Source organism: Nycticebus coucang, chromosome 11, assembly GCF_027406575.1.
Source record: "Nycticebus coucang isolate mNycCou1 chromosome 11, mNycCou1.pri, whole genome shotgun sequence".
Classification (NCBI taxonomy): Eukaryota; Metazoa; Chordata; class Mammalia; order Primates; family Lorisidae; genus Nycticebus; species Nycticebus coucang.
In genome coordinates this window covers 7,795,127-7,813,740 of record NC_069790.1, presented here as the reverse complement: position 1 = coordinate 7,813,740, position 18,614 = coordinate 7,795,127, and positions in this window count along the sequence as shown.

Below are 18,614 nucleotides of genomic sequence, written 5' to 3'. Positions count from 1 at the left end.
CCACAAGGAAGTGAATTCTGCAGCAACCTGACTGAGGCTGAGAACAGACACTTTCCCAGTGAAGCCTCCGGAAGAAAATGTAGCTCAGCCAACGCACCGGTTGCAGCCCTTGAAACCTGGGCTAGAGACGTCTGACCTGGGAAGACTGTGAAGTAGGAAGTCAGAAAGGCATCTGCAGGATCGTGCTGTAAATTCTATTTTAGTTTTTTTGAGGAAGTGCTATAAAGTTTTCCTTAGTAGCCACACCATTCAGCATTCCGCCAACCATGTACAAGGCTTCCAGTTTCTGCACATCCTTGCCAATACTTAAATACTTGGTACTTTCTGCTTTCTACATGTTGATAGTAGATATCTTACTGTGTGAAGTGGCACCTCACTCACTGTGGTTTTGATTGGCATTTCCCTGATCTATCTGTTCAATGTATGGTGAAACCTACTCTGTAGGAGGCCATAATGGTGGATATGTCATAAACTCATCCAAACCCGTAGCACGTACAACTCCAAGAGTAAACCTTAGCACAAACTATAGACTTTGAGTGATAATGATGTCAGTGTGGGTTCATCAATTTCTTTTCTTTTCTTTTTTTTTTTTTTTGTAGAGACAGAGTCTCACTTTATCGCCCTGGATAGAGTGCTGTGCCATCACAGCTCACAGCAACCTCCAGCTCCTGGGCTTAGGCGATTCTCTTGCCTCAGCCTCCCCAGTAGCTGGGACCACAGGCGCCCACCACAACACCCGGCTATTTTTTGTTGCAGTTTGGCCGGGGCTGGGTTTGAACCCGCCACCCTTGATATATGGGGTCGGCACCCTACTCACTGAGCCACAGGCGCCACCCAATTTTTCTTTTTTTTTTTTTTAAGAGACAGAGCCTCACTTTATCACCCTCGGTAGAGTGCCGTGGTGTCACACAGCTCACAGCAACCTCCAACTCCTGGGCTTAGGCGATTTCTCTTGCCTCAGCCTCCTGGGTAGCTGGGACTACAGGTGCCTCCCACAATGCCTGGCTATTTTTTGTTGCAGTTTGGCTGGGGTTGGGTTTGAAACCGCCACCCTTGGTATATGGGGCTGGCGCCCTACTCACTGAGCCACAGGCACTGCCCTGCTTTTTTTTTTTTTTTTTTTTTTTTGAGACAGAATCTCACTATGTCGCCCTGGGTAGAGTGCTGTGGGATCACAGCTCACAGCAACCTCAAACTCTTGGGCTTAAGCAATTCTCTTGCCTCTGCCTCCCCAGTAGCTGGGACTACAGGTGCCCACCACAACCCCAGGTTATTTTGTTGTTGTTGTTGCAGCTGTTTAGTTGGCCCCAGCTGGGTTCGAACCCACCGCCCTTGGTGTATGTAGCTAGCACTGTAAACACTGTGCTACAGGTGCTGAGCCGGGTTCATCAATTTTTAACAAATGTACCACCCAGGTAGTAGATATTGATAACAGGAAGGGGATATATGGGAACTTTCTGTACTTTCTGGTAAATTTTGTTGCTCTAAATAGTCTATTAAAAATGACCAAAAAAACCCAGATAATGAATGTACTGCCCTATCTGTCATAAAAAGAGAAATAAAATTTACAGGTAAAGGCTCGGCGGCTGAGGCTCAAGTGGCTAAGGCTCCAGCCACATACACCTGAGCTGGCAGGTTCGAATCCAGCCCGGGCCCACCAAACAACAATGACGGCTGCAACCAAAAAAAATAGCCGGGCATTGTGGCGGGCGCCTGTAGTCCCAGCTACTTGGGAGGCAGATGCAGGAGAATCGCTTGAGCCCAGGAGTTGGAGGTTGTTGTGAGCTGTGATGCCACAGCACTCTACCCCGGGTGACAGCTTGAGGCTCAGTCTCAAAAAAAAAAAATTTACAGGTAAAATAAAAAGTTAGGTACAATGTATGCTTATAGTCCCAGCTACTCAGGAGTCTGAGGTGAAACAATTGCACGACCCCAGTAGTTTGAGTCCAGCCTGGGAAACAGCAAGACCCCATATCTAAAAGAAAAATAATATGTACAAATGAATATTTTAAAAAAGCAAAAAGAGTTGGGTATTCCGCCTGAAATATAACATTAATTGATGGTATATATTACTGATTGTATCACATTCCTTAGAGATAAAGGTAAAAGAAAACAGATCACCTTAAATCTAAAGGTTAAATAAGCATCAGTAATATAAATAAAATAAGAAGGGAAGAAATATTTCCAACCCTTTTTATCCAATGAAAGCAAGGCTCAGCAGCCTTGACTCTGCTGATGCTCTTAGCCTAGATTTCATGTGGGAGTTCTTTGGAAATGATAAGAGGCTGTGTGTACAGTTTTAACAAACACAGTGATGTGCCTACAAATCCCATAGATGCTGATTCGGTAGCAAGCATTCCAAGTGGTAAGACATAAAAGGTATGGAATATCCTTTGAGACACATTGCCTATGACCTGAGTCTATGCTAATTATGAATTCAAAGATTTTGCCTTGAACTTGCCATGTGTTTCTGTTGGATTACTAAAAGATTTGCTTAAAGCCCCACATTTCTGAGCTATGATGCCGTGGCACTCTATAGGAGGGCAAAAAAAAGCACTTCATTTCTACCTAAGAATACCCTAATTTCTTTGACAGCATCCATTAAGGCTGGGTGGAGTGGCTCAGACCTATAAACTTAGCACTCTGGGAAGTTAAGGCCGGTGAGCCAGTGTGAGACAGAGCCAGAGCCAGAGGGAGACCTCGTCTCTGAGTTGTGACCCCACAGCACTCTACCCAGGGCGACAAAGTGAAACTCGATCTCAAAAACAAACAAACACAAAAGAAAGCATGCATTAATCGATAGCTGTTCTTGCTTTATGAACTACAGTTGTACAAAGTGCATCTTGGGAAACTTCTAGTAGTTGAGATAATGATAACCACTAAACCTAAATCTCCCCACACATCATTTAAAAATTGAGCAGATCGGGGGGTGCCTGTGGCTAAAGGAGTAGGGTGCCAGCCCATATACGGGAGGTGGTGGGTTCAAACTTGGCCCCAACAACAAAAAAACAAAAACAAACAAACAAAAAAATAAAACAAAAGAAAACAACAACAACAAAACTGCAAAAAAAATGTTTGGGCGGCTCCTGTGGCTCAAAGGGGTAGGGTGCCGGCCCCACGGGTTCAAACCCAGCACTGGCCAAAAAACTGCAAAAAAAAAAATTTGAGCAGATGTACCAATCATTGTACATCTGTAGCATAAACACAACCACCAGTGACCCACTTCTTCAGCACAATTAAAAAGAGATAATATTATAAACTTCAAATAACCTGTCAATAAACAAACAGAAATTTCCAGAAGAAACATTTCTAGAGATTGCACCACATACTTTACTGAGGGTGGGCGAATCCAGAAAGATGCCAGAGAGAGGAGAAGGCTCTGAAACAAAACAACCTGCAGAAGAAAAAGTCCAGACTGGGTAAGAAAGTCATGAAGACGAGGATCAGAAGGAGTCCTTGCAGAGCACAGCATTGGTGACAGGAAAGGGAATCAACGCACGTGTGGGACCCCGGGCAGTACTCTGGAGAAGGCCCCGCTTCTGGAGAAAACGGTATGAAAGAGGAAGGCAAGCTGCCCTTGAGGACTGCGTGGTGAAGGGGAAATGGAGGTGGAGGAAATTGTAGTATCCTACCAAATAAAAGTAATCCAAAAAAATGGAAGAACACACAATCCCTACCCTATACCTCCCAAACAGCCACCCAATAAAAAGTTTCCATACCTCCTTACTGAAAATGACACATTTGAATGTAAATCATCCCAATAGACAACTCTATTTACAAAATAGTGAGACTTTGTCTCAAAAAAAAAAAAAGGAAAGAAAAGAAAATCTTGTATAAAGAGGCTAGGTGCAGTGGCTCATGCCTGTAATCCTAGCATTCTGGGAGGCTGAGGTGGACCAATCACTTAAGTTCAGGAGTTTAAGACCAGCCTGAGAAAGAGTGACACCCTGTCTCTACTAAAAAAAAAAAAAAAGAGAGAGAGAGAAAGAAAAACTGAAGTAAGAGGATCACTGGAGCCCAAAAATTTGAGGCTGCTATGAGCCATAATGATGCCATGGCACTTTACCCAGGGCGACAGAGTGAGATTCTATTTAAAAAAAAAAAAAAAAAAAGGAAATAAAGAAAGAAGAAAGAAAAAGAAAAAAGGCAAGAAAAGAACTGGCTCGGCGCCTGTGGCTCAAGCAGCTAAAGTGCCAGCCACATACACCTGAGCTGGCAGGTTTGAATCCAGCCCAGGCCCACCAAACAACAATGATGGCTGCAACCAAAAAATAGCCGGGCATTGTGGCGGGCGCCTGTAGTCCCAGCTACTTGGGAGGCGGAGACAGGAGATTCGCTTGAGCCCAGGAGTTTGAGGTTGCTGTGAGCTATGATGCTATGGCACTCTAACCAGGGCGACAGCTTGAGGCTTTGCCTCAAAAAAAAAAAAGAAAAGAAAAGAACCAAGAGATTAAAAATGAGATGGGCTCAGTGCCTGTAGCTCAGCAGCTAGGGGCACCAGCCACATACACCAGAGCTGGAGGGTTCGAACCCAGCCAGGGCCTGCCAAACAACAATGACAACTACATCCAAAAAATAGCCAGGCGTTATGGCAGGTGCCTGTAGTCCCAGCTACTTGGGAGGCTGAGGGAAGAAAATTGCTTAAGCCCAAGAGTTTGAGGTTGCTGTGAGCTGTGTCGCCGTGGCACTCTACCAGGTAACATAGTGAAACTCTGTCTCCAAAAAAATTAAAAAATGAAAATGAGATAAAGTAGGAAGGATCGGAGGGGAACTGGTTAAAATGGAGGACAATGAAAGGAATTGAACATATGTATAATTAGGGCAGCGCCTGTGGCTCAAAGGAGTAGGGCGCCGGCCCCATATACCGGAGGTGGTAGGTTCAAACCTAGCCCCGGCCAAAAACTGAACATATGTATAATTAAATTCCCTGAACAAGAAAAAAATTACAAATAATGGAATAGAACTAATATTTATAAGTATAACCCAAGAACACATTTCACAAATAAAATCATACTTAAATATGCATGTTGAAAGGGCCCACAAAGCACTAGGAAGACTGATCTGTAACAATATCAAGACATATCCTTTTATTACAAAGAAATATCCTATGGGGAAATGGGAGCGAGAGGGGGGAGGATAGGTGGTGGGAGGGTAATTGGTGGGACCACACCTATGGTGCATCTTACAAGGGTACATGTGAAATTAACTAGGTGTAGAATATAAATGTCTTAACACAATAAGAAAATGCCGTGAAGGCTATGTTAACCAGTTTGATGAAAATATTTCAAATTGTATATAAAACCAGCACATCGGGGCAGCGCCTGTGGCTCAGTGAGTAGGGCGCCGGCCCCATATGCCGAGGGTGGCGGGTTCAAGCCCAGCCCCGGCCAAACTGCAACCAAAAATAGCCGGGCGTTGTGGCGGGCGCCTGTAGTCCCAGCTGCTTGGGAGGCTGAGGCAAGAGAATCGCGTAAGCCCAAGAGTTAGAGGTTGCTGTGAGCTGTGTCACGCCACGGCACTCTACCGAGGGCAGTACAGTGAAACTCTGTCTTTACAAAAAAAAAAAAACAAAAAAACAGCACATCGTACCCCACGATTGCATTAAGGTATACAGCTATAATTTAATAAATAAAAAATATATATATATCCTCAGTCCCTCTAGGCAAGATCTGATAATTTAGCAGGTCAGGAAAAATAATCTGGCATAAACCTTCTCAAAAGCAATATGCAAGGCAACAGTGAAGGAGCATTTTCAAGAAACTCAAGGAAAGAATTTATGAACCAAAGGTTTATACCCACCAAACTGCCTTTCAAGTGTCAAGGCTGTAGAAAAATGGCTTCAAACATGGGAGAATGAGCTAGAGAGGGAGAAGCATCAGCTAGAGAAGGAGACTGACTCCTGACTCTAAAAATAGCTGGGCGTTGTGGTGGATGCCTGTAATCCCAGCTACTCGGGAGGTTGAGGCAAGAGATTCACTTGAGCCCAAGAGTTTGAGGTTGCTGTGAGGCATTCTACTGAGGGGGCCAAAAGGAGACTCTGTCTCAAAAAAAAAAAAAAAAGAGAGAGAGAGAATAGGAAAAATAGTAGACTCAACAAAACCAAACTTGATTCTGAGAAAAGATGAACAAATTGACAAACTAGGCCAGGCCAGTGGCTCACACCTGTAATCCTAGCACTCTGGGAGGCAGAGGCAGGTGGATCCCTTGAGCTCAGGAGTTGGAGACCAGCCTGAACAAGAGCAAGACCCCATCTCTACTAAAAATAGAAAAGCTAGCTGGGCATTGTGGTGGGCGCCTGTAGTTCCAGCCAGTCAGGAGGCTGAAGCAAGAGAATCACTTGAGCTTAGGAGTTTGAGGTCACTGTGAGCGATGATGATGCCAGGGCACTCTGTCCAGGGTGACAAACAAAAAAAAAAAAGGGAATAAAACAATAAGCACAGTCACAAGACCACCAACAACATTACACCACGGAGTAAAACAGTGAGACACTACGCTGTTGAGCTGTGGATAAATGTTGCACTGACCTATCTTCATACAGTCCCTAAAATCTGTTGATCCTTTCCTTGTTACTATCTCTTCACCCAGACATTAAATAAAATGTGACATTGACTGATGAAGGAGCTCAGGAAATTTTGTCCCAATGTATGACTCTTTGGTATAAAGAATATTTTGAATTAAAGGCCATTCATGCTCAGGAAGCATTGAAGGAGGCCTTACCTCTATCTACATAAAACCTGAGTAACCTGATTGGGAATCAAAAGGGGCTGCTGACTTCCAAGCTAACAGACCTGGCCCCACGGTCATTTGAAGCACCTGTCTCTTGGGGGTTATCCACAAATCAATCTGTTTCCACCCATCTCCACCACCCTCCCCAGCAACCACTTGCTACAACTATACTTTCCACAGTCTCCTTCCTCCCTTGCAAAAGGCATCTATAAAGGTCTCTGACCATCACTGAGACTTTGGGAAATCATTCTTGTGGTTCCTTCTATGTGCATGGTATTTAGAAATAAACCTTTCTCTCATTAATCTGCCATAATTGTGCATTGATCTTTCAGCGAACCACCAAAGGAAAAGGGCAGGTTTCGTGGTGATCCCTACCCTATCCCTACACTACACGTATCTCTCTCTCTCTCTCTCTCTCTCTTTTTTTGTCCTTTTATCCTTCCATGAGCTACCAACTTTGCTACAATAAAAGAACCCCCTCGAAGCAGAATTGCTTACCTATTCACCATGCCTCCCATCTCCTGTCTAACCAGAGCCACTATGTTTTTCTTTTTTTTTTTTTTATTAAATCATAACTGTATACATTGATATGATCATGGGGCATCATACACTCGCTTCATAAACCATTTGACACATTTTTATCACAGTGGTTAACATAGCCTTTCTGGCGTTATCTCAGTTACTGTGCCAAAACATTTACATTCTACATTTACCAAGTTTCGCAAATACCCCTGTAACACTATGTTTTTCTGTCATTTTCTCTGCATCAAGAGGAAACTGGAGCATCCTGGAGAGTCCTGATGTAGCCATCAGTGTCCCTGCTTGAGAGCAGTTTGGGTTTTATTTTTTGTTTTATTTTTTGAGACAGAGTCTCACTATGTTGCCCTCAATAGAGAGCTGTGGCATCACAGCTCACAGCAACCTCAAACTCTTGGGCTCAAGTGATTCTCTTTCCTCAGCCTCCCAGTAGCTGGGACTACAGGTGCCCGCCACAATGCCCGGCTATTTTTGTTGTTGCTGTTGCAGTTGTCATTGTTGCTTAGCAGGCCCAGGTCAGGTTTGAACCCACCACCCTCAGTGCATGTGGCCAGAGCCATAACAACTGTGCTACTGGCACCACCGAGCCATCGGTTTGGGTTTTAGAATGGGTTCGCCTCAGGGCATTGCAATATCAGGGGAACTGCCCAGGGTCAGGGGCATGGAGGCATGTTTCCTTGTTCTGAGAAAGACCCATAGGAAGAACAAGTATTTTCCTTCTCTAAATAATATCACATCATCATGTGATGCCTGGAAATTCTGCAGCCACCTTACAACTACTTGACTAGATTTTAGTTGACATGGAAGCTCTGTTTCTGCAGTCAAAATCACCTTGGTAGTTCCTGGTATATCCATTTGTTTATATCTTTGAAACAATACAAGGTTCAATTCATTAAATAGTATTTCTTGTAGTAATACTTGCCTATAATCTACTATGCCTTCACATCTTTTTCATATGGTATCCTCATCCTTTTCTCTCCTACTTATTCTTTTGGATTACACACATAATCCTTACCCATCAATAGGTTGTGTCTTTCAATGATTTTTAGCTGATTATTTGAAATGTATAATAAATTTCCTGCAGAAATAAGATGTTCCTTGGTCATCATATTTCTAGCCTAGAGCACTAAAGCCTACTTAAACCAAAATATCACGTACATCTAAAATAAATAGAAACATTATAAAGGTATTATATTTTTCACTTTCATACCTTAAAATGATGAGCATGGAAAAAATATTAAAATAGCCAATCTACCTCCTGTACAACGTAATCATGCAGGTACAACATTCGTCCTTAAATTCAAAATTAAACATGAAATGATTTTCAATTTATCTCAATGGCTATTACGTGAGGGGAAAGCAGGAGTTTATTGGTGAGAAAAAAAAACAAACAAAAAGATTTGCAGCATTTTTGCCTATTGCCAACACACAGACTACACAAACCACAGCAGAAAACTGTACACTTCTCTCTCACATTGTTTTTTCTCTTAGTCCCCCTTTAGATCACCTGTATTCTTTTTTTTTTTTGGTAGAGACAGAGTCTCACTTTACCACCCTCGGTAGAGTGCTATGACTCACACGGCTCACAGCAACCTCCAGCTCTTGGACTTCCGCGATTCTCCTGCCTCCGCCTCCCGAGCAGCTGGGACTACTAGATCACCTGTATTCTACATCTCTTATTATTGCCACAGTGATCACTCTGGGTCTAGGGTGCCCTTTCCCTTGTGGAGTCAGCCTTGGATGGCCATCGGCAGCAGGGCAAGGTGGGGTGGGCCACAAATAGCAACAGGAGAAGCTGGGCGTGGTGGCTCACAGCTGTAATTCCAGCCCTCTGCCAGGCTGAGGTGAGAGGGTCCCTTGAACTCAGGAGTTCCAGACCAGCTTGAGCAAGAGCAAGAGCTCAGCCCTAATAAAAATAGAAAAATTGGCTCGGCACCTGTGGCTCAAGGGCTAAGGCGTCAGCCACATACTCCTCAGCTGGCAGGTTCGAATCCAGCCTGGCCCCGCCAAAACAACAATGATGGCTGCAACCAAAAAAATAGCCGGGCGCCTGTAGTCCCAGATACTTGGGAGGCAGAGGCAGGAGAATCGCTTGAGCCCGGGAGTTGGAGGTTGCTGTGAACAGTGGTGTCACAGCACTCTACTCACTCAGGGCAACAGCTTGAGGCTCTGTCTCAAAAAAAAAAAAAATTAGCCAAGCATCGTGGCCCACCCCTGTGGTTCCAGCTACTTGGGGGGCTGAGGCAGGAGGATCACTTGAGCCCAGCAGTTTAAGGTTGCTGTGAGCTATGATGCCACCCCACTCTACTGAGGGTGACAGAGTGAGATTTGTATCTTTCTGTTTATTTCCCTGACTCTTCTCCTTTGTACACCTGATGCTGTGAACAAGAATAGTGTATCAGTCAGAGTTCAAAACCCTCCTAGAATTAAGAGGGAGTCATCAAGGTTTCAAAATAAAAGACTAATGCATAGAAACACATCTCTTTTCTCTATAGCACAGTCAGCATGTGGAAACTGAACTTTAAGATACAGTGCCATTTCTAATCATTCCAAAGATAACAGACTACTTAGGTATACTCTTAATTATACGTGCATAGAATCTGCATGTTGAGCATTACCAAATGCTGAGGAAAGAAGGGGAAAAAAGCCCTTCATACCTACACATACTGTGTGGATGTAGTAAAGATGTTATTTCTACTGTTGAAGAAAAAATTATTGGTGTTTGTTAGAGATGGTAGGGACATTTTATAGGACTATTGTCATAGGTATAGGAACCACTGTGATGAAGTTTTGCAGTGAGGAAGAAACATTGGGTCAAATTAACACAAGGACAAGAAGGAATTCACAGCCAAGGAGGTATGTAAGCATCAGTAGGAGAAAAATTACTGAGAGGAACGTCAAGGATAGTGGAGGTTCTGGCTAAACCGCTCAACAGATGCTTGCTGACGGCAGGCCAAGATGATAAGATACTGAGGGCAGGGAATGAGGACTGTGATCAGATATCAAGGCTGGATGATTTTCCCTGAACTAAGTCAGCAGGATTCTTGCTAGAACTGGGCTAAGTGGGCTTAGACTCTGGACTGAGGACAGATGGGGACTTAATCAGAAAGAGACCTTGGCTACTACCCAAATGGATCTATAGGCTTTGAGCAATCCCTATCAAAATCCTACTACGGATTTTTTGCACACATAGACAAATGTGTTCTAGAATTTATACGAAAAGGCAACAGATGTTAGAACAGCTAACACAATCTTATCAAATTAGAATCACCGTGTCCAATATTAAAGTCTACTCTATACTGCAGTGACAGTCATCCAAAAAGTACAGTATTGAAAGGAGAGGAATAGGCACACAGAGCAGCAAACCCACAAATAGACAAGCACAAATAACTCAACTGAATTCTGACAGAAGGCGCAAGGCATTTCAGTAGAAAAAGATAGCCTTTTTTTTGGAGACAGAGTCTTTCTCTGTCACCCTGCGGTAGAATGCCATGGAGTCATCAAAGCTCATGAAGACCTCAAACTTCTGGGCTCAATGATCCTCCTGCCTCAGCTTCCTGAGTAGCTGGGACTACAGGCCCCTGCTGCAATGATGGCTAATTTTTCTATTTGTATTTTTATTTTTTTGAGACATAGCCTCAAGCTGTCACCCTGGGTAGAGTGCTGTGACATCACAGCTCACAGCAACCTCCAGCTCCTGGGCTCAAGCGATTCTCCTGCCTCCGCCTCCCAAGTAGCTGGGACTACAGGCACCCGCCACAACGCCTGGCTATTTTTTGGTTGCAGCTGTCATTGTTGTTTGTCGGGCCGGGGCTGGATTTGAACCTGCCAGCTCAGGTGTATGTGGCTGGTGCCTTAGCTGCTCAAGCCACAGATGCCGAGCCTAATTTTTCTATTTTTAGTGAAGATAGGGTCTCCTCTTGCTCAGGCTGATCTTGGACTCCTGAGCTAAAGGGATCCTTCTGCCTGGGCCTCCCAGAGTGCTAAGCTTACAGGCGTGAGCCAAGATAGCCTCTTTAACAATACTGGAGCAAGTGCATGCCCATAAGTAGGGGGTGGGGGGAAAGAATATTCACCCAGCTTGTCACACCAAAAAATGGGTCATGAAATTAAATGTAAAATATAAAACTATTAAACTTTTAGAAAATCATAAGACAAAATTCTCAGGACCTAAGGCCAGGCAAGGAATTCTTAGACTTGACAATAACAGCATAATCCATAAAAGGAAAAACAAGTAAATTGAAAATTGAAATTAAACTAAAAATTAAAAAAAAATTGCTCTATAAAACTTTATATGAAGAAGATAAAAAAGCCAAACTACAGACTGGAAGAAAATATTCACAAACATGTATCCAACAAAGAACTCTTTAAATCTCAACGGGAATAACAACAATAATTAAAAAGCCACCCAGATAATATAATGAGAAAATGGGGAAAAGGGATAAGAACAAATATTTCACCCAAGAGCATATACGGATGTCACTAAGCAGTTTGAAAGGTTCTCGACATCATCAGCCACCAGGGAAGGACAAGCTAAAACCATGGTGAGAGGCTCGGCACTTGAGCTGGCAGGTTCGAATCTAACCACAGCCACCAAACAACAATGATGGCTGCAACCAAAAATAGCCAGTCATTGTGGTGGGTGCCTGTAGTCCCAGCTACTTGGGAGGCTGAGGCAGGAGAATCGCTTGAGCCCAGGAGTTGGAGGTTGCTGTGAGCTGTGATGCCATAGCACTCTACCCAGGGTGACAGCTTGAGGTTCTGTCTCAAAAACAAACAAACAAGCAAACAAAAAAAAAAACCCATGGTGAGATATCACACAAATCAGAATGGCTAAAATTAAAAAAAAAAATGACATCAAATACTTGTGACAATGCAAAGAAACTGGATCTCTCATATATTGTGGGAACAGAATACAAAATACTACAGCCACTCTGGAAGAAAGCTAACTAGGGGCCAGTGAGGTAGCTCTTGCCTATAATCCTAGCACTCTGGGAGGCTGAGGCAGGTGGACTGCTTGAGCTCAGGAGTTCAAGACCAGCCTGAGCAAGAGTGAGACCCCATCTCTAAAACAAAAAATAAAAAAAAAAAAATAGCCAGGCCTTGTGAGGACACCAGCAGTCCCAGCTACTTGGGAGACTGAGACCAGAGGATTGCATGAGCCCAAGAGTTTGAGATTGCTGTGAGCTGTGCTGCTATGGCACTGTACTGAGGGCGACAAAGTGAGACACTGTCTCAAAAAACAAAAACAAAAAAATGAAATTTACACAAAAACATGCATTTGAAATTTCATACCAGCTTTATTCTTAAAGGCCTAAAACCGAAAATAGCCTTGATGTCTTTCAGTAAGTGAATAACTAAACATAGCACCATGGCACCATGGAATACTGCTCAGTAAGACAAAGGAATTAAACTGTCAATACACACACCAGATGGATGAATGGGCAGGAAATTACACTGAGTGAAAATGCCAATTCCAAAAGGCTACACATTGTATGTTTCCACGTACGTAACGTTTTTGAAATGACAAAATTTTAGGAATGGAAGACAGATTAGTAGATGCCAGTGTTCAGGGAGGGGTCGGGGTGTGTGCCTGTGCAGAGGGGGAGTTGAGGGATTTTTCCAGCGTAGGACTGTTCAGTATCTTGACTGTGGTCGTACCACACGTGACAAAATTCCACAGGACGGAATACAACACAAAAATGAGAACAAGAACAACTGAGGGAATCTGAGGGATATTGGCAAATGGCTGTCATGTATTCTGGTGTAATGCTCTCCTGTAGTTTTGCAGGATGTTACTTTTCCTCCAAATTCATAATGTACAGTTATCTCAATCATAATTCAATTAAGAAAACTGCCGTGAGGCATTGGGGTAGAATTTCACAGGGGAGGCGCTCAGAGGTGTTGGGTGTCAGGGAGGTGAGGCAATGGGGTAGAATTACACAGCGGAGGTGCTCGGAGGGGCTGGGTGTCAGGGAAATGACCCTTTAGTTGAGGCCTAACGAGGAAGGAGGAGAGCGTTCCTGTGAGTAAGTGAACACGGGTGCATTGGCCTGGAGGACAGGACCAGGAGGGGCAGCTCAAAGGCCCCCGGAGGATGTGTGTGCCGTCCCCTGCTTCCCCCATCAAATGGTTTTCCAATTCCCAGGCTGGTTTTATTCTAGAAAACCACTCATTCTGGACCATTCTAGCAGATCCCTTAGTTTATACCAACACCTTGGAGGGTTACTTATGACAACATAGATGTAAGCTTTAAAAGAAATTAAATCAAATAAAGTGGGCGTGGTGGCTCATGCCTATAATCTTAGCACTCTGGGAGGTTCAGACCGGCAGGCTGCTGGAGCTCAGGAGTTCCAGACCAGCCTGAGCAGGAGTGAAACGCTGCCATTTGTACTAAAAATAGAAAAACTAGCAAGACATTATGGCAGGCACGTGAAGCTCTAGCTACTTAGGAGGCTGAAGCAAGAGGATCGCTTCTTGAGCTCAAGAGTTTGAGGTTGCTGTGAGCTATGATGATGCCATGGCACTGTACCCAGGGACTCAAAAAAAAAAAAAAAGAAAGTTATTTAAAAAAAATAAAAGAAAAGGAAAGCAAAAGAAACAAAGCAGCAATATAGGAGTGGTCTCAGGGCAATGGATGGTTGTAAAAGAACCACACCAGCACCATATTAGGAGTTAAGTTTTGCCCCCCCCCCACCCCATTTCACTCAGTAAGTTTCACCTTCCAGGCGATTCCCCGGAATCATGAGACAATTACCCACCAATCAGGGACCCTTCCCCTTCACCTAACCAATCCAGAAGCACCCCCTTTGTTTCAAGCTGTGCACGCCTACCCGCTGCAGGGGACCATAAAACCCCCTGCTCCAGTGCTCAGGGCTCCTGGCTCGGATCCGTTGTAATGGAGACCCCAGGAGTCCAAGTTCAAAGTTGCAATAAACTGGCTTTTTTTGCTTTTACATGGGACTCGGCTCCCTGGTGGTCTTTGTGGGGGATTTCAAGATCTGGGCACAACAGTTGCTTTTATAGGATTAATGCATGCTGCAAGGAAAAAATTCTTTGCAATTTGACAAGAATCTACCAATTCAAACACATTTTCTTTTTGAGAAAGTCTCAAAAAGAAGTAGAGTGCTGTGGTGTCATAGCTCAGCATGGGCTTTACTGATCCTTTCAACTCAGCCTCCAAAGTAGCTGGGACTACAGGCATGCAACACTGTGCCTGACTAGGGTTTTTTTTTTTCCTATTTTTAGTAGAGACGGGGATCTCACTCTTGCTCAGGCTGATCTTGAACTCCTGAGCTCAAGTGATCCACCTGCCTTGGCCTCCCAAAGTACTAGGATTACAGGAGTGAGCCACCACTACCACGCCCGGCCCTCAAACACATTTTCATACTGTTGCAGGAAGACGAGGCCACGAGGCCCAACGAAAGAAAGAGTGCCCGAACACCATGTTTATTAGGAAGGGCTTTATTCACCAGCCAGGAGCTTACAGTATAAGAATTCCAAATGGCCACGCTCCTTGTCTAGTTTGGTCTTTCCCTTTTTATCGACAGTCAAAAAGTTCCAACACATATCTACTGTTCTTATTGGCCAGTTTGAATCAAGCAGGAGATGCTATTTCTGCCCCCGCAGAATTACAGGATTTCACAGGTGGAAATTTCCAAGTTCCAGGAAGGTAAGTTTACAAATTCCCAAGAGCTGAGTCACCAGGGAGAGGACCCTTCAGGTATATCCTTATGGTCTCTTTGAGACCTGTTCTCCTAGACCTCACCCTTCTCAGGTATCCTCTCTCAGTATGGCCCCTGACCACCCTGCAGAGCCCCCCTTGGTTAGACAAGGGCTCAGATCAGATGGGTGTGAGTAAGTGGCCGGGGCCCTCAGCTGGGGTATAATAACAAAGATATCCGTGCCGGGAAAGTCTCCATGGCTTCTATGGGCTCTGGTCCCAGTTCAGGAATGAACTCTAAATATTTCTGGATGAAATTTGGGCAGAATTTTCTTCTGAAATAGTATTTTAGATGGAAACTAGTCAGGTAAGCAAACTGGGCTGCAGACAGAGCTACATGGCAGCAAGAGGTGAGGGTGTCACCTAGATGAGACAGTTCCTGGAGGCCCCGAGAGAGAAATGCTGGACTCTGCCACCACCACCTCACCATCCTGTTGCTGGGTGTGACTCATGACTGTTTCCTATGAAGAGTCCACTGCCTGTCCCTTTTTGTAAACACGGAGATTTCTCCACCTTGGGGCAGCCGGAATCCCACAAGATTTCTCACTTCCTTGGATTCTGCTGGGACCAGCAACCACAGGGACCAGGTGAGTCAGCCATCACCGTGAACCTCTCTGAGCTGGGGCGGCTCTAGTGTGGGGAGTCTGAATAATACTGGGAGTGACACCAAGGGACGTGCTCTCCCACGTGTGAAGTCGGTAGAGGCTTTTCTATTCCATTTTAGATTGACAATAGCAATGTTAGCTGTGACTTACCCACATTTGTGTCATGACCTACTCATGGGCCAGCCAGTTCTTGAGTTTCTGTCCTGAGAGGTGTTCCAGAAAACTGGGTGGCTGTTGGGGGGAGGGGAGGAGCACCTACACAGGAGTTGGGGAGTGAGGGCAAAGCAGAGAGGCCTGAAGGAATGCAGGAAATTTCATCCCCAAATATGAATTTCTGGTATAAGGAACAGTTGGATTTTTTTTTTTGAGGCAGAGTCTCATTCCATCGTCCTGGCTAAAGTGCCATGGTATCATCATAGCTTACTACTGATGGAGTCAATGCAGAGTTGTGGAATGTACAGTTTTATGTAGGGACCCGCCCAAATAGAACTGACCAGCCCAAATTGGATGTCCCACCTAGGAAAGGTGAATGGCGACCCCTACCCTTCCGACAGATATCCCACCCATGAAAGGGAATGGACCTCCCCACCCCCAGCACCCCCACCCTACCTCCGCCCATTACCTACATCCTACACGCTGACTTCCTTGTGGAGCTCAGCTCACCTTTACCTGGGTGGAAATAAAGGCCGAAGTTGCCCACACGGAACCTGGACTCCATTTGCTTTCGTTTCGTGTTTCGGAAGAATCTTTTATTTTCAGTCTTTGACCTCTCAACAACAACCTCAAACCCTTGCAATAAGAGGATCCTTTTGTCTCAGCCTCCTGGGTAGCTGAAACTACAGGCGCCCACCACAATGCCTGGCTTTTTTTCTATTTTTAGTAGAGATGGTGTTAGGTAATTGTCCCAGAGAAAGCCCTTTCCCCAGAAAGCCCCTTCCTGCTTTCAACAGACCAAGACTAGCTGTCTCACTCTTGAAGTTATAGCTCCTTTCTAAGCACAGGGAGTTGCCCTCTGAATAACAGGGAATTGCCTACTAAACATCTCCCAGCTGCAAAACGTACTTCATCTCCCTGTCCCAATTACCCACTGAAAAATTTCAAACTTGTGGCCTACCCTAATGGCTCTTCCCGCCAGAGCAGTAACTCCTTCTTGGCTATCCTACCATCCCATCACCATTCTAAGACGTCCCCTAACCCAACTTATATAAGGGTGCGCTTTTGTTTTGGTTCTCTCTCTCCTTTTCTCTCCTCCTTGGTGCTGCTCTGCAGTATCCCTCCCTTGCCAATAACGACCTTTGGTACAAGCCCTGGTGGTCTGTGAGAGCTCTGTTGGAGTGCCACCCTTCAGATGGAGTCTCACTCTAGTCAGCTCAAGCAATCCATGCACCTTGGCCTCCGAGTGCTAAGGATTACAGGCCTGAGCTACCTCCTCAGGCTTTAAGAAATATTTTGAATTAAAGGCCATTCCAGATTCTAGATCAAGAAACCAGGGAAGGGGTTTTCCCTCCATTTGCATAAAACTAGACTGACCCATCAAAAAGAACAGTTGCCTTTGTTTCCTTTTCCAGCTATCTTCAATATATTGAGAAAAGACCAAGAAGACAACCAGGCCTGGCCCAACCCGCTTTAAGGATAATACCTGTCTCTCAGGTTATTTCAGTTTCCAAGGAGAATCATTTACAAGTCAATCAGTCCCTCCCTCCTCCTTAATAACCATTCCTTACCCACACTACTCATTCCCAACCCCCACCAACGGGTGTATAAAATATCTGAACCGCATCGTGATTCTCTAACATGGTATTTGGAAATAAACATTTCTTATTAATCTGCCTTAATTGTGAGTTGATCTTTCAGCGAACTTTCGGGGAGAAAGGACAAGTTTCCCCTCACCCCTGCAAGCCTCAGTTACCACCTCTAAAAATATCATGTGAGGAAGAAAAAAATGTTTTTACCTAAGGAAGCCCAGCTTCTTTAACCGATCAGACCCAGAGAGGCGTTAGGTAGGAGCCCTGCCCTCTCACTCCCCTTTAGCGAAATACTTTCTCTTGAAGCCACTTGCCTTATGAGGTTCTAGGCTGACTGTCTCCCATGCACTTTACCATGTGCAGCAATCACTGACCAAAGTGATTTCTGTAAACCAATGAGAATTCCTGATAATCATCTCCTCTTCTGATATTTTATCTTTGAAAAACTTTTAGAACTTTTTTTTTTTTTTTTGATTTTGGCCGGGGCTAGGTTTGAACCCGCCACCTCTGGCATATGGGACCAGTGCCCTACACCTTGAGCCACAGGCGCCAGCCAAAACTTTTAGAACTTTTTTTCTTAAAAAACTGGAGCCTCCTTCTTGTTCTCTAGAACACTCCCCAAGGCAACATGGAAATGTGTCCTAGGCTGAAGTGGACTTTGGACCTTGGGCCAAATAAAGTCTTAATATTAGTCCTGTCTCAGCAAAATTCTCTTTAGGCCAACACATCAGTTATGGATGAATTTGAAACAGTTTGAAAGTACTCTCTGGCTAGCCTAAAGGACAGTGAATAGGGTGTCACCTGGTATGGCCTGGCCTTAGGTTTCTAAGTCCCCTTCCCTCAGGACTTCCCACCTCTCAGAGCTCACAGCCCAAAGTCCCCAAGGGGTAGGAACCTGTGGCCTCAAAACTACATGTGGCCCTCTTGATCCCCACGTGTGGCCCCTCAATGAAACCCAAAGTTTGCAGACCAGAGCCCTTTAAAAGGATTTGTTTTGTAAAATTTTGATTCAGGCAGCAGGCCACAGTCAAGGATCCAGAAGGCCACAGGAGCAGATCCCCAGCTCTTCCAGACTTTCTTCTTCAGAAAGCTGTTGTCCCATGGGTGCTTTCAAACGCATGGTTTGGGGGTGCAATTTGGTAAAGGCCTGATACCATTTGTTTCTAATTTGTCACACTGACAATGTTTTAACCTGAGAAATGTCAAACAAAAATCATGAGAAGCCATTGTTTTGGACTAAGCTCTTACACTAGTCTCCAAAGGACCAGACTAAAAATC